General features: G+C 42.7%; 2 long non-coding RNA genes across 7 annotated transcripts in view; both read right to left on the bottom strand.

Annotated features, from left to right (window-relative positions):
* LOC148139732 (uncharacterized) overlaps positions 1-7,815 on the bottom strand; it is a 215,966-nt gene extending 208,151 nt beyond the window's left edge. For 5 of the 6 annotated variants that reach the window (XR_015753574.1, XR_015753576.1, XR_015753578.1 and 2 more), the window contains exons 1-5: positions 7,759-7,815; positions 7,015-7,121; positions 4,223-4,305; positions 2,397-2,496; positions 1,411-1,497 (exon numbers count right to left, since the gene is read on the bottom strand). This is a non-coding gene — a long non-coding RNA (uncharacterized LOC148139732). Of the gene's footprint in view, positions 1-1,410; positions 1,498-2,396; positions 2,497-4,222; positions 4,306-7,014; positions 7,122-7,229; positions 7,450-7,758 lie in introns of those variants that run through there. The other variant, XR_015753577.1, reaches the window with a different exon arrangement.
* A 7,636-nt stretch (positions 7,816-15,451) lies between these two features.
* On the bottom strand, positions 15,452-16,991 carry LOC148139731 (uncharacterized). The gene is made up of 3 exons (XR_015753661.1): positions 16,896-16,991; positions 15,612-15,664; positions 15,452-15,501 (listed from the first exon to the last, which is right to left on the bottom strand). It is a non-coding gene; the product is annotated as an uncharacterized LOC148139731 (long non-coding RNA).
* Between the last annotated feature and the right edge of the window lie 410 nt (positions 16,992-17,401).

Genomic DNA, 17,401 nt, shown 5'->3' with positions numbered 1-17,401 from the left:
CCTCTGCCTCCTACCTTCAAGCCAGTTTTGTATCCAAATGGCTAGTTCTCCCAACATTCCATGTTATCTAACCTTGCTAACCAGTCTGCTTTGTGGAACATCGTTCAGTGTCCATATAGACAGCGTCCACAGTCTGTCTTCATCAATCATCTTTGTCACATCTTCAAAAAAACTCAATCAAGTTAGAAAGAGAGAATTACTCACACAAAGTCATGTTGACTATCCTTAATCTTTCCTGGTCTTTCCAAATACATGTAAATCCTATCCCTCAGAATCCCTTCCAATAACTTGCCTACCACTGACTACAGGCTGCCTGTTCTCTTGTTCCCTGGCCTTTCCTTACCACCTTTTTAAAATAACAACACCTGTCTTCCAGCACCTCACCTGTCACAAACGATGATATAAATACCTCAGGGAGGGGCACTGCTTTCCTAGCTTTGCACAAATTTCTGGGATACACCTGATCAGGACCAGGGATTTATCCACCTTGATGCCATTTAAGACATCCAGTACCACCTCCTCTGTAACATGGACACTTTTCAAGTTATCACTGTTGTTAACTATCACGTTCTCCAAACTCTCCAGAAAAGAGAAGCATAGTATCTCTCCCACCTCCTGTTGTTCCACAGATGGCCTTCTTGGTCTGTAAGAAGTTGTATTCTTTGTCTGTTTTTTCTTTTATCCTTGATATATTTGTAGAATCGCTTTGGATTCTACTTAAACCATTTCCTAGAGATATTTCATGTTCCCTTTTTGCTCATCTGATTTCCCTTGAGTATATTCCTGTAAAAACATAAACCTGTACTCCCAAATCCTCCGCCTCTGCCATATCTGCTTCCAGGAGAAGCAATTCCACTCCAGGACATCCCAGAAAGGATTCCTATTTCAAGGACTGCATTTCCCTCTCACGTGATCAAAAATTCCCTCCAATGCATATCCTCCACTTCCCGTACCTCCACCTTCCCCCACCCCTCCAACCACAATAAGAATATAATCCACCGGTCCTCACCTGCCACCCCACGAATCTCCAGATACAGCGCATTAACCTCTGCAACTTCCGCTACCTACAGTCAGACCCCACCACCAGGCATATATTTCCCTCCCCAGCCCTTTCTATGTTCCACAGAGACCATGGGATATTTGGTGCTGATGTGCTGCCCCACTGATACCTCAGTCACTCACCCTTCCCAATGGTCTAGTGATACTATCGCTAGATGGATAATCCAGACACCCAGATAACGTTCTGGGTCCCAGCGTTTGGATCCCGTCACAGCAGACAGTGGAATGTGAATTCAATAAAAATTTGGAAGTAAGAATCTATTAAAGACCATGAATCCATTGTTGATTGTTGCAAAAAGAAAACCATGAGATTCACTAATATCCTTCAGGGAAGGAATCTGCCATCCTTACCTGGTCTGGCCTACATGTGACTCCAGACCCACAGCAACATGGTTGAATCTTAACTGCCCTTGAGGCCCAGCCAGTGACACCCTCATCCTGTGAATGAATTAAAAAAGGTCAAGTCTTGTATACAATCATACTATTCTTACAGATAAGTGATCCGTTAGTAAATTTGCTTCTCAATTCCCGGCTGACTATTTATTTCTCAGTTCCACCTGTACAACTTGCCTGGATGTACTTCCAGGATTATCCTCCTGAAGCCCAGCCATAATGTTATCCCTCATCAAAACCACCTTACCCCCCTGCTCTGTTGCCCCCTTTCTATCCTTGCTATAGCATCTATACCTTGGAACATTAAGCTGCTGGTCCCAACCATTCCTAAGTCATACCTCTGTAATTGCTGTAATATCCCAGTGCCATGTTCAAAACCATACCCTGAGCTCCTCTGCCTGACCTATCGGGCCTCCTGCATTGAAATAAATGCAGTGTAACTGCTCAGTCCTACCTCATTCTGTGCCTTGCCCTTGCCTGCCTTGACTGTTTGACGCCTGAACTGTACCAGCCTCAGACTTGGCTCTTTCCTCACTCTTTTGAGTTTACCTCCATTCCTTCACTGGTTTAATGCCTCCTGAATAGAACTAGCAACTCTTCCCTTTCAGTGCAGGTACAATCCAACCTTCTGATGAAGGTCAATTCTACCCCACAAGAGATTTGAATGATCCAACAATGTGAACTCTTCTATTCCTATGTCATTGATAAATAAACAACAGCCTCCCGCAAAATGGTTATTCTCCCCTTTAAGAATATTCTGCTCCCTCTCCGAGGCATCCTTGTACAAAAATTACACATTCGAATAATAAACCTTACACTCATCACATCATTACAAAATGATTACATAACACATGATGGTTTGGGGAGACCTTTTGAGAGAATGTGATGATTCAAAGGAGAATTTTTAAGCAGCAAAAGGGATTGATCTGGAACGCAATACTCACACACACACAATGCGAATATCCAGGTCCTGATGTACTGAGTAATTCAGAGTTTGGCAGAACATTTACTGAGATTACCATCTGAATGTCCACCTGTAATATCCTGTAATACAAGTTTATACAATCTGTCACTCTCAGTTCAAGTTAGAAACCCACACCATCCCCTCCTCCTGGCGCAGGATTACTGTACATAGTTACAACAGGTCATCAGGAAGGGGAATGGAATGTTTTGTTTGGAGGGTTTTCAGTATGAGAGTTTGGAGTATATACCTGAGAGTAACGTGAGGAAGTGGTGGTGAGACCACCATATCTGGAGTAATGTGAGCAGTTTTGGTCCCTTTAGATAAGGAAATGTGTCACTTTATTGGAGGCATTTCAGGGAAGATTCACTAGTAGAAAGTGCGGACTGCAGATGCTGGAGATCAGAGCTGAAAAATGTGTTGCTGGAAAAGCGCAGCAGGTCAGGCAGCATCCAAGCAGAAGGAGAATCAACGTTTTGGGCATAAGCTGATGAAGGGTTTATGCCCGAAACATTGATTCTCCTGCTCCTTGGATGCTGCCTGACCTGCTGTGCTTTTCCAGCAACACATTTTTCAGCAGGGAAGATTCACTGGGATGATCCCTGGTTTGGAGAGATTATCTTTTAAATAAAGGCTGAACAGGTTGGGACTCTACTCACTGGATTTTGGAGAAAGAGAGGTGATCTCATTGAGACAGATGGGATTCTTAAGGGGTTTGACAGGATAAATACTGAGTGGATGTTTCCGAGTGTTAATACTGAAAAGGGAGTCTGGAACCAGATTCTGGGTCAGTCGCGGAATCAAGGGTTCTGCTTCAGATTCGTCAAGTTTAAGGCGACACAGAGGCGGGTAAGGGGTTTCAGTAGCAATGGAGCTGGGGTGAGGTGGAGACAAACAATGTTTAAGAGATTGGAATTCCCTGGTGTTTGGGATTGTGCAGATGTCTGATCAGAAGGTCACCTTAGGGTCAAATATAACAGCAATATTGTGAAGAACGTATTTCTGCCTCAGACAGTTACCAGGGAGAGGGAGAGGCTCAGCAGTAAGAGAAAGGAGTTTGGAATAACAACTGAAGGCAATGGGTTTAACCGTTACAATGTTTCATTGGAGGAAACTGCAGCTAATCAAGTAGTGGGAATGTGATAAGCAGTTTGGTAACTGAGTAACAGTGGAACAATGGAGAGGGATGGTGGGGAGGGAGAGCTGGACAGTGTCAATGTACATGTGAAACCTAACATGGTGCTTTTTCACAATGTCAACTCCTGGCAGTATGTAGGTGAGATACAGGAGAGAGCAAGGATAGATCCACGAGGGACACCAAATGCAAGGAATTCAGAAAGGAAAGAGAGAGTGGAAATGGAGCAGGATTTTCCAAAAACCATGAGGTCAAAAGGAAGTTTTTCAAAGAAGGGGAGAGAAGGGCATAACCAGAAAAGACAGACAGCCAGAACAAGGAACAATATCTGTGAATCGGTGAGGAGGAGGAGGAGACAGAGTGTTGGAAAGTCTGTGGTTTAGCAAGCTTTGGGTAAATTGTAAAGATGAGCTCTGATAAGGCTTAACAAGAGACTGGAGAAAGATGTAGGTTTAGGACAAAAACCAGGAACACCACGTGAGGCAGTTTGGCTCGGTGGGCTAGTGGGAGGGAGGGAAGCAGCAGATCGGATTATCTCAGTCATGGTGACAGAGAAACTCCATGTGCTCCTCACTCATGTTATTGGAGGGGAGGATAGAGGAGACAGGATGATGGACAGTGTTTTACAGAGAAACAAATCCAGGGTTAGTGATATTTAAAATGAGTGAACAAACCTGATGTGTTTAGCTTTTATCCAGAATATTAAAACAAACGACTGAAGTCCTGGTTCGAATCCCATCTTTATAGATGGTGGAATCTGAATTCACGAAAAAATAACTGGAATTAGGAATCTCCTGATTTCCATGGAATCATTGTTAATGGTAAAAAAAATCCTGCCAACCTGACAGCGGCCCAGCCAGCTACTCACTGTACTAATCACTGCAAAGTCTCAACACAGGAATGAAACTGGATGGACCATGTGGCATCTAACAAGGCACCAGAAATTACAACCACAGAATCAGCCCTCTCGATGGTGCAACGTCCTCCTCACTAACATATGGTTTTTGGTGCCAAAATGTGGAGAGCTGTACCTCAGACTAGTCAAGAAGCAGCCTGACATAGTCATATTCACGGAATCATCCCTTACAGACAATGACCAGACACCACCATCACCATCCCTCGATATCGAGAGTGTGGTGCTGGAAAAGCACAACAGTCAGGCAGCATCAGAGGAGCAGGAGAATCGTCGTTTTGAGCCTCAGCCCTTCATCAGTCTGATCTGGTGTGCTTTTCCAGCACCACACTATCGACTCTGACCTCCAGCATCTGCAGTCTTCAATTTCTCCTAAAATCTCTGGATATGTCCTGTCCCACCGGCAGCACAGACCAGACAGAGGTGGTGGCACAGTGGTGTACAGACAGGGAGGATTCGCCCTGGGAGTCTCATGGCTCCTGCTGATTACCATGTACCGTCCTCCCTTGGCTGATGGATCAGTTCTCCTTCATGTTGAACATTTGGAGGAAGCACTGAGGCAACAAAATGGTGTCAAACATACTCTGGGTACAGGATTTCAATGTCCACAATCGAGACTGGCTCTGCAACAGAATTACTGACTGAGCTGGCCAGGTCCTAAAGGACATAGCTGCTCAACTGAGTCTGCAGCGTGTGGTGAGGGAACCAACAAGAAGGAAAAAAACATACTTGATCTCATTGTTATGAATTGACAAGCTGCAGATATGTCTGGCCATGACAGTTATCGGTAAGAACGACCATCACATGTTCCTTTTGGAGACAATACCTTGCCTTAAAGTTGAGAAAACCTCCGCTGTGTTGAGTGGCACTATCACCGTTCTAAATGGGACAGACTTCAAAGAGATGTAGAATCTCAAATAGGGTATCTATAAGGTACTGTGGGACATCAACAGCAGCAGAACTGTACTCCAGCACAATCTGTAATCTCATGGGTTTGTAAATCCTGCTCTCACCCATCACAATGGACAGTAAAGGAGGGCTTGCCAAGAGCAGCACCAGGCATACCTAAAAATGAAGTGCTAATCTGGTGAAGCTATCAAACGGAACTACCTGCATATCAAACAGCATCAGCAGCAAGCAACAGAGCTAAGTGTTCCAACATCCAATGGAACAGATCGGAGCTCTGCAGTTCTGCCACATCCAGTTGTGAACGGTGATGGACAATTAAACAACTCACTGGAGGAAGCATCACAGATATCCCCACCCTTACTGATGAAGGGGCCTCACACATCCATGTACCAGATAAGATGACAGCATTTGCAGCAATCTGCAGCCAGAAGTGCAAAGTGGGATGATCCATCTCAGCCTTCTCCAGTGGTTTCCAACATCACAGATGTGAGTTTTAAACCAGTTCGATTCAGTTTGAATCACATCAAGAAATGGTTAAGTAGTGTAAAGGCTACTGGCCCTGCCAATATTCTGGCAATCATACTGATGGCTTGTGCTCCAGAACTTGCCACCCACCGAGCCTCGTACCGCTCCAGCACTGGCATCTACCGACAATGTGGAACATTGCCCAGGGATGTTCAACACAAAAGCACAGGGCAATCCAACCCAGGCAATTTCCATCTATCAGTCTACACTCGATCAGCAGTAAAGTGATGGAAGATGTCATCACCAGGGCTACCAAGCAGCAGCTGCTCAGCAACAGTCAGCTGAGCGACACTCACTTTAGGCTCCACCAGGGCCAATGAGCTCACGATTGTGTCACCGCCTGATTCACAAACTGACAACCAGCTGAATCCCAGAGGTGAGGTGAGGGTGATAGCTCAGCCCCACTCCAAGATCACTATTTCGAGCTGATTTCACCCTTGTCTCAACACAATGTGATGAAAGTATATGAGCTATCTCTAGACTTCATTATCCAAACTCAATCCCTGGCCAGCTTCCCACATTCAACCTCCCTGTAATCTCAAGAACATCTAAATATCTGCTTGTTGATTCATCAAAAGTCTCCTATTCATAAGCAACAACATAGAGTCATAGAGATGTACAGCATGGAAACAGACCCTTCGGTCCAACCCATCCATGCCAAACAGATATCCCAACCCAATCTAGTCTCACCTGCCAGCATGTGGCCAATATCCCTCAATTTAAATTTCTCACACTTGATTTAATTCCTGGCTGTGATAATCCCGAGCTCCCTGCACCACACACACTTTGAGACCTCGACAACCCATTTTCTTTGAGACTCCCAACAATTTGTTAATTCATTACTTCATCTGTGTGGCTGTTTCTACAGTTGCTGAAGCAGCATGGTCTGAAATTCGCAACCAAAATCTCACAGCTCTGTTTTCCACCTTTAAGACATCCCTCAAAACCTACTTTTGGTCACCTGACCTAATATCTCCACCTCTGGCCATATGTCTAAAGTTCTCAATAGTATTTTTGTGAAATTATAAGCATGATAATAAAAATACAAACTGTTGTTGATTTGACATTATTTTCAAATCATCACTGTTGCTGTAATGAATAATCTGTAATGTCTCTTACCCAACCACATTGTAGGAGCACCTTCACCACACAAACTGCAGCTGTACAAGAAAGTCAAACATCACCCTCTCCACAAGCAACAGGGCTTTGGCATTAATCACTGGTATCTGTGGAAGGAGAAACACAGTTGATGTTTCATGGAGTGCAAAATGGATTACAGGGAATGAAAATGGTGCAGAATTTGACAGCCAGAAATGGAAGGAAAATACACTTGCTTTTTGGAAAAAAGAATTCTTGACTGTCAAAAATATTCAAGAAAAAAGTAATCTGATAATAGAGCAGCACATGGTCAGGGGCTGGGCCGCAGCGAAAAACTCATTTGCAAAGGTCTATAAAAGTAATAATACAGTAGTAAACAGACCAAAAATACACCCATGGTTCGAGACTGAGGAAGCTAGACATTGACAAAATGGCCATGAGGGAGCCCAGAGGTGAATCAGAGCAGTATGGGCTGCTCTGATCACAAAGACTCTATACCAGAGAAAGGCTGCACATGCGCCTGGCTGCACCTTGCCCCCTACAAAGATGGCGGCTCCGCACGTGTCCAGTGAATCATTGTCCCGAATAAAGATGGCGGCGCTCACTCAGGCCTGCAGCCGCGCTGAGGCCATTCCTCATTTACTGCAAACACGGGACTGGGACGTTCAAATTTGTGTTTTCCGACGTGCACAATTTGTTTGTAAAACCTCTCCGCTCATGGCAACACAGTTTTTCTCCCGTTTCCCTGTTTATTTCTTTCCTTACCGTATCCTTTCTCTCCATAACTTCCCGAGCATTCATTACAGCGACTGTGCGCCGCGCGCGAGTGATCACATGGTTTAGTTTAGCTCCGCCCAACATTCACTTTGATTGGTTGGAGGACCAACATCCCGCTAGGTCATCCAGCTCCGCCCACCGTCCTTTCATTGGTCCGGTGCTGACATCAATCACCCGGAGTCCCTTTGTTGGCGAGAACATGCGCAGTGTGTCCTGCTTTAGCTGATATGTTGGGTAATGTGATGGGAGAGTTTACTGAGGGTAAGAATTCCCTTTGTGTGAGCTCTGCAGTAGATTTCCTTTATTCATGGAGGGGATTGCCTTCCTACTCATGACTGTATAGCTGTGATTGATGAATCAATGCCTTCTGAATCAGTACATAAACACCCCATTTTCACTCCTTTACACAACATCTGAGATCTTAAGCACATTGTATCACGCTCTTCTTTGGAAACAAAAAAAAAACATGAAATAGAGCCTCAAGGAATCGGTGCAGGAGTAGGGCATTCATCGCCTTCAGCTTGTTCCCCCATTCTATCAGATCATGGCTTGGCCAACCCAGACCTCAATACCTCTTTTATGCTTGATCCGCATAGCCCTCAACTGCTCAATATTTCAAAAATCTATTTGCCCTTTTTTAAAATAATTTGAGAGAGAATCATAGATTCCCTACTATGTGGAAACAGGTCCTTCAGCCCAACAAGCCAGAACAACCCTCCGAAGAGTCAGCCAACCATTCCCCTCCCACACTGAACTTTCACAATTGTTTGGGTGCGGAAATTCTAGCCATTCACAGAGAAAAAGTTCTTTACTTTTTCTAAAATGAATGTTCCCTTATGTAATGTCCCCTGGTTTGAGACTTCACTGGTGCTAGAAAATCTAGTCAACATCTACTCTGTCAAGCTCCTCAGAATCTTGTTTCCATAAGATCACTCCTGCTTATCTATTCTTGATAGGTCAACACTTTCGTCCTCGAAACATCTAATTGAATCTTTTTTGAATGGTCTCCGATGTTGGTTTATCCTTTATTAAATATGGGAGCTAACATTGTATACAACACTGCAAGTGAGGACTCACCAACAGCCAGTGTGGTAAACCAATCGTCGATCCATGCTAATACATTACGCCGATACCATGAGCTCCTAAATTGAGCAATTGACTTTTATGTAGCACCTTATCATTTGCATTTTTAAAACCCAAATACAGAACATCATTGGATTGCCCTTTATCAGCCCTGCTTGTTATCTCCTCAATGAACTGTCGCAAATTTGTCAAATATAATTTCTCTTTCACAAAACCCAGTCTACCATGATAATGATAAGCTTTTCTAAATGTCCTGCAATTTCTTACTTTAATATTTGACTCTGTAGATTCTTTCAGTAGCTTTGTTAAGTATGATTCCCCTCTCTTAAATCCACGCGGACTCTGTCCAATCCTGTCACTGTTCAGTAAGAAACTTGACTGTATCCCAATGTAGTTAGTAAATGTATCTATATTTATTTTTAAAAATCGATTACTTATCAATGCTGGACCCATGCAATATCAATAAATTAGTGACTCTGAATTTGGGTAATAATATTTTTTCTGTTAATTCCTTTACGTACTGTGTTATGCAGACAGCGCCAAGCTGTTACTCTCAATTGTGAGTAACTTTGAAAATAATATATTTTAAAAATGACATCCCAAAATACTACCTCATTATTGTGCAAGGAGGATTTTGCATTCAATAGTTTGCAGATAAAATTGAACAGCTTTTTGCTGCAATTTGGCCAGACTGCAGGTTACTCCAAAGTGGCAACTCTGCTCTCAAATTCTTACTTGACACTGCCCAAGGCGATACTGGTGGGACTTCACTTTGCCATTCTTGTTCACCAGCTTTATTTCCAGGTTTAATCCTATAATCATTCTAGAGCTTGTAATTTTAACCAAACTTATCTTTTAGGTACATATGTAAATATCATACTGAAATGTTGCTCTGAATGGTAACAAATCTGAAATTAGTCTCTAATCAGATAGTAACGTGCTTCGACCTTTCTACGTATGTGTTGCCATAAGTCTATGCCAGTTATTTTTCTGAAGCCTGTGATTGCTGATGAAGGGCTTATGCCTGAACCATCAACTCTCCTGCTTCTCGGATGCTGCCTGACTTGTTGTGCTTTTCCAGCATGACACTTTTCGACTCTGATGTCCAGCTTCTTTGGTCGTCACTTTCTCCTTTGAGTAGATTAAACCAAGAATATTTTTTGTTGATCACAGTGCAATAGGAACCAATTCATGAAATTCAGATATCTCACATTTACCTTAACTATGTGAAGGCTAAGACATTAATAAATTATTGTCAGTAATTGAAACCGTGCTGACAAACTTGTGCAGTATCAGTGCCTCAGCTTTAGAGTGTTCCCAGATATCGCACAGCTGCAGTATTTTGTTTTGCACTCGGCTATATTTTGTTCTCAATTGTTTCTTTGTGAAAGATTACAAAATTAACTTAGATGAATTAACTTATGATTTCTTTAACCAATGTTAGAGAAAACAACGTCAGTATTTCAAGTGCTGATAAAGTAAAATAAAATGATAATCAGTAGAAAGGGTTTAAGATGGATATGGAACAAATGCTGGAACAAATGCTGGGATGAGATTAATTTAGGATATCTGGTCAGCATGGGCAAGTTGGACTGAAGGGTCTGATTGTGTGTTGTACAACTGTGACTTCATTCTCTCAATTATTCAAGAATTTGAATACTTCGAGGAGGAAAAGGAGAATTTATGCAGAGAATGCACTTGAAATGATAATTGAGGTGTATCAAACTCACATTGTTTCATGACCTTTTCCTCTGGGTTCTTCAATGAACAAACTTGTTTTATTATCTGAATAACTATGTATCATGTGATTTGTTTTGCACAAAATATTTCGTTAGGATCTCGTGAACTATTAAGAAGTGTTCATGTTTAAAATTTAGGCAGCGTGATTATTAAGCAAGAAAAGGTGAGTGTTTTACTCCCACTGAATCATTGCTCTATAAAAGGTGACAAGCTTTTTATCTTTTCTGGGCACTGAATATATGGAAGTCAATTCTGAAGGAAAAAATCCTCGACGGTAATTTTTTTTTCGATTACTTACAGTGTGGAAACAGGCCCTTCGGCCCAACAAGTAACACCGACCCGCCGAAGCGCAACCCATCCAGACCCATTCCCCTACACCTAACACAATTTAGCATGTCCAATTTACCTGACCTGTACATTTTTGGACTGTTGGAGGAAACCGGAGTATCTGGAGGAAACCCACGCAGACACGGGGAGAATGTGCAATCTCCACACAGTCAGTCACCTGAGACGGGATTTGAACCCGGGTCTCTGGTGCTCTCTGGTGCTGTGAGGCAACAGTGCTAACCACTGTGCCACCCCAATTACTCCCCATATGTTCCCACATATGGGGAGTAATTGCTTCTGGTCACTCTTCAGGCTATAGAGGCTCGGAAAGAAATGAGTTGGCAAAAGTTTGTCCATCCAAATGATGTTGCTATGCTCATTGGTAAACTTGCAAGATCTATTGAAGAAACACGTGTTTCAGAGTGTATGCAATAAACCTGAACATTGTTATTTTTTCACAGAGCTTGGGACCCGACTGGAGCAGCAATGAAGCTCGTATTGTTTTTTTAAATTTCCGAGCTTGCCAAATTATTGTTGGTAAATGCAGGTGACTTTATCAAAGCACATTTCACACTCCCCAGCTAGGAATTTGGTCCCAATTCTGTCAGTCCATCCATTCCTATGGATCACAGGTATTTTAGATGTGAGCACTCCATTTAACTATTTGAATTGAATACTTCAGTGGTTAAATCCTCTTGCATTCTTAATTTCAAATTACTCAATGTGATTTTTTTGTCCCCCCTGAATTTGCCAAGCACTGGGCAGTTCTGGAATATTCGAAATATTTACAATAGATGCATTCACACTATTGAAGGCAACCTGGCAGATTTGAATACCATTCAGGTAGTCAACAACAATACATAAGTAACTTTATGAATTGCTTACTGTACACCAACAACGCAAACCAAGTATCAGTGAAACCACAGACTGTTTCCCAAGGATTCCCAAATCTAAACAGGGCATTCCAGATATGCTCACTATCACCATCTGGGAGCAGTCTCCAAAAGTGCTCCCAGAATTTAGAAAGTGCATTCACTGCCCTCCAAAGCTCAATCTGCTGTCACAGGCTTCACTCTTATTGTATACAATGGTAGTTATTGTCCAGTTCTTTAACGTGACAAATGATTTTACAAACAATTTATAAAATACTTTAAATCCTGAGGAAATGTGATGTCAGCCCTTTGTAGAAGTGAAAGAAAGTGTGATGTTTGTTTGACCTTTGGCTCTATGTATCAGACTGAACTGAACCTTTAGCAAGATGTGGGATGTTTCCCACACACTTTGTTTAAAAAAAGCAAAGATTTTGCTCTGAGATTTAAATGTTCAATCAGGTTTAATAAAAATCTTTCCAAAAATTGAGAGTTTGACTTCAGCTCCTGTAAAGAGACACGCTCTTTGCCTTCAATTTTGTGACATGTGATCATTCTTCGGTAAAGGTGGCTGTGTGCAACACTGCAGGATGTTGTCTGAAGTTCCTCATTGGGTGGATGAGCTTTATTACTGGTGTAACTCGGCTAATTTTGAAATGGAATATTACTTTGAGTTAAATCTTGTTTTTAAACTGAGGCGTGCTTGTGTAACTCAAGTGTGGAAACTATGCTCATGTTTGCAATGAACCTTTCACTTTTGCAGATTAGTATTTTTCCGATCTGTTTTGTAAATAAAGTTGAATATCGAAAGCACAGTGATGGAGAACTGCAGGCCCAGCAGCATCTCTGAGGGGAATTAAACATTGTAAGTTCCAAGTCCAATGACCTTTTGTCCATTCAGACAAAAACTTGAAATGTAACAATTATTTTTCTCATCACCGATGCCCTCAGAACTGCTGAGTTTCTCCAGCACTTTGTTTCTGGGTTTAGATCTCCAGCACCTGCAGTTTATTGTTTAGATCCTATGATTTGACTTGTGGAGCGAGAGGCATCAACTGTGATCAACGAGGATAAAAGTCCCCAACCACGGAAAACAAACTGGTTCTTTATACTTTTCAAAACACGACTGTAAATAAGAAATGCAATTAAGCTAAGTGCAAGATGGTATACCACCAGCCTTGTCTCAAACCTGCTACTCATCTTTGAGAACTCATCTGTCAGAATTGTGTTTGCTCGCTTCCTTTGAGATCACGGTCCACAAATGTCCCAGTTCCAATTCCTGGGCCGGGCCCAGTTACCACATTGCAGTGGGGTGGGGAGCTTTGTGTCAGCCTGAAGTTTTTGTTAATAACAACATTGCAGGTTGAAGTTGACGGTTTTGACGAATATTGCGTCGTTAAACTTGGAGGCAATCCTTCCGAATGTATTGACTAACTGGACTGAGCCTGTTTACATGCAGTCCTGTTCGTAGTACTGTAATATTCTAAGTTAAGAATCACACAACACCGGTTATAGTCCATCAGGTTTAATTGGAAGCAAACTAGCTTTCGGAGCACCGCTCCTTCATCAGGTGAGTGTGGAGGGCACAATTCTAAGGCACAGCATTTATAGCAAAAATTTATAGTGTGACGTAACTGAAATTGTCCATTGAAAAATACCTTGGTTGTATGTTGAGTCTTTCATCTGTTCGAATATCATGATAGTTTCACTTCTTTCATGTATAAATCACAAAACCTTTCTTTCAAAAGTTGCATTCCTGACAGTGGCCCATCAAATCACTCATTGTATTAGTCACTGCACAGTCTCAACAAAGGAATGAAACTGGATGGACCACATTACATCTACCAATGCACTGGAAAATACAACAACACAATCAGCCCTCTTGACCCTACAACCTCTGTCTCACTGTGGGCCAACAGCAGTACCAGAACTGTACCCCAGCCCAATTTTGTAATCTAATGGCCTGGTATATCCCCCACTCAACCATTAACATCAAGCCAGGGGAATCAACACTACTTCAATGGAGAGTTCCGCAGGGCATGCCAGGAGCAATACCAGACATACCTGAAAATGTGGCGCCAACCTGGTGAAGGTACAGTGCAAGCAACACCAAATAGAACTATGTGATCCAACAACCAGTGGATCAGATCTGAGCTCTGCAATTTTGTCACACCTAGTCAGGAATGGTGATGGGCAATTAAACAACTCACTGCAGGAAGCATCACAGATATCCCCACCCTTAATGATGGAGGAGCCTCACACATTCATACAACAGATAAGACGACAGCATTTTCAGCAATTTTCAGCCAGCAGTGCCAAGTGGATGAGGCTTCTCCATTTGTCCATGACATCACAGATGTGAATCGAATTGGTTGAAAACCCATTTCAAATCAGATCAAGAAATGGACAAGTAGTGTAAAGGCTATGGGCCCTGCTAGCATTGTGGCAATATATACTGATAGCTGTGCTCCAGAACTTGCTGAAAATGTGTTGCTGGAAAAGCGCAGGCAGGTCAGGCAGCATCCAAGGAGCAGAAGAATTGACGTTTCGGGCATGAGACTTTCTTCAGGAATGAGTTTCTGAATGCTGCCTGACCTGCTGCGTTTTTCCAGCTACACATTTTCAGCTCTGATCTCCAGCATCTGCAGTCCTCACTTTCTTCTCCAGAACTTGCTGCCCACCAAGACAAGTACTGCTCCAGCACTGGCATCTACCGATATTGGGAAATGTTTCCCAGTGTTGTTCAACACAAAACCGCAGGACACATCCAACCCAGCCAATTTCCCTCCATCGGTCCACACTCGCTCAGCAGTGAAGTGATAGACGTTGTCATCGATAGTGCTGTCAAGCACATGCTCACAATAACCTGCTCAGTGACGCCCAGTTTGGGTTCTTGCAAGGCCAATCAGCTTCTGAGCTTGTTACAGACTTGATTCACAAACTGACAAACAGCTGAAGGTAACAGCCCGTCCCACTCCAAGACCACTATTTCGACTTCAGTGATATCATCTGACCTCACCACAGTCTCAGCTAATTTAATGAAATTCTCATTCATTCATTTTATGAACTCTAGATTTCATTATCTAAACCAACTCCTGGCCAGCATCCCACAATCACCCTCCCTATAATCTCCAGAATATTGAAAACTCTACTGCCCAAGTGTTCACTTGTACCAGAACTTGCTGATCCATCAAAAAGGCTCCCATTTATAAGCAACAGCAATTTACTTTCACATCCTTGACTTAATTCCTGACTGTAATCATTCCTATCTCCATGCACCAGACACACTTTCACATCTCAATAACTCATTTCAGTTTAGACTCCCAATGATATGTTTATTTTTGAGTTCAGCTGTGTGACTGTTTCTACAGATTCCAAGGCAACACGGTCTGGAATTCCCACCCTCTAAGATCTGCTTTCTTCCTATAAGTCATTCCTGAAAAATTGCTTATTTCGCAAAGGTTTGGTCACCGGACATAATATTCTCCATCTGTAGCCTTATGTCAAAAGTTCTCAATATTTTGTGAAATTAAAAATGTGTTGATTTATACAGATATCTTCTACGCTTCACTATCTCTGAGTGCATAATCTGTAATGTCTCCTACCCAACCACGTTGTGGGAACACCTTCACCATACCAACTGCAGCAGTACAAGGAAGTCAAACATCACCTTCTCAACAGGCAACAGAGCTTTGGCCTTGATCACTGGTATCTGTGGAAGGAGAAATACACATCATGTTTCAGGGAGTGCAATATGATTTATGGGGGAATGAAAATGGTGCAGAATTTGACTGTCAGAAATGGAAGGTAAAAACCACTCACTTATTGGAAAAAAAAGAACTCTTGACCGTCAAAGATATTGTGGAAAAAATAACCTGATAATAGAGTATATGGTCAGGAGCCAGGCAGCAGTGGACAATTCATTTACAAAGAGGACTGTGAACGGAATAGTAAAATACTACACAGAGCAAAAATACACACGAGAGACTGAGAAAGCTAGATAACAAACAAGTGGACATCAAGGAGCCCAGAGATGAATCAGAGCAATGTTCACTTTTATGATCCCACAGTCAGATGTCTAGCACAGAAATAGACTTTTTGGTCCAACCCATCTTTGCCAACCAGATATTCTAACCTAATGTATTCCCATTTTCCAGCACTTGGCCAACATCCCTCTGAACCCTTCCTATTCAAATGCCTTTGAAATGTTACAATTTTAGTTGCCCTTTAGGCTCCTTTTGAATTTCCCACCCCACCCTAAACCTATATCCTCTAGTTCTGGGGTCTACCAACCCTTGTCTACTTACGCTATCAATGTCCCTCACGATTTTTATAAGCCTCTATAACATCACACCTCAGCCTATGACACTGCAGGGAAAATGGCCCCAGCCTATTATGCCTCTCCCCGCAACTCATATCCTCCAACACTGGCAACATCCTTGAAAATCTATTCTCAAACCTTTCAAGTTTCAGTGCCTCCTTCTGATGGGAGGGAGACCAGAACTACACATAATATTCCAAAAGTGACCTAACCAATGACCTGTCCAGCTCCTTTACCCAATGCTCTGACCAATAAGGGGAAGCATACCAAATGCCTTCTTCACTGTCGTATCTACCTGCAACTCTACTTTCAAGGAAATATGAACCTACATTCCAAGGTCTCTTTGTTCACAAGATTTTCCAAGATCTTACAATTCAGTGTGTGAGTCCTGCTCTGATTTGCTTTTCTAAAATGCAGCACCTCACATTTACCTAAATTAAACCCTATCTGCCACTCCCCAGCCCATTGTTCCATTCGATCAATATCCCATTGTACTTTGAGATACCCTTTATCACTGTCCACAATACCTCCAATTTTGGTGTCACCTGCAAACTTACTAACTGTACCGCCTCTATTCACATCCAAATCATTTAAATGAATGAAAAAACAAATCCAGAAAAAAAAATCCATTTCTCTGGGTGTGAATATGCTCTGTGCAAATCCTGCCCTGTGACTCCCTACCAGAGAGGGCTGCACATGCGTCCCGCTGAACTTTGCCCCCAACAAAGCTGGCGGCTGCACGGGTCCAGTGAATCGTTGCCCCGAATAAAGATGGTGGTGCTTACTCGAATCAATCGCTGGATGAGGCATTTTCCCGTTTACTGCAAAAACGGGACTGAGTTTCAAATTTGTATTTTCGATGTGCACCAAATGTCTGTAAACCCTCTCAACCCATACCGACACCATTTCCCTCCCGCTTCCTGCTGTTTATTTCTATCTTTACCAACAGCTCTCCATCCACACATCCCGAACAGACCGCGAGGATGATCAAGTGGTCTAGTCTAGTCCCGCCCCTCATTCACCCTCATTGGTCGGAGGACCAACTGTGCGCCAGGTCCTCCAGCTCTGTCCCTGCCTTTCCATTGGTCCGCCGCTGACATCAATCACCCGGGGCGCATTGTTGGCTGGAGCATGCGGATTGCTTCGTGGCTTTTGTTGCTGTTCATGAGTTACAGAAATGACAACAGCATCTCAAAACCCCCTGATGAAGAAGCAGCAAACCTAGTGCTTCCAAATAATCCTGTTGACCAATAGCCTGGTGTTCTGTGAATTTTACTTTTGTCCATCCCAA

This window comes from Chiloscyllium plagiosum, unplaced genomic scaffold, assembly GCF_037043375.1.
Source record: "Chiloscyllium plagiosum isolate Xiang-an unplaced genomic scaffold, Cpla_swu_hap1 HiC_scaffold_38, whole genome shotgun sequence".
Taxonomy (NCBI): domain Eukaryota; kingdom Metazoa; phylum Chordata; class Chondrichthyes; order Orectolobiformes; family Hemiscylliidae; genus Chiloscyllium; species Chiloscyllium plagiosum.
The sequence above is the reverse complement of the archived record's forward strand: the minus strand, read 5'-3'. Positions and strand labels throughout refer to the sequence as shown.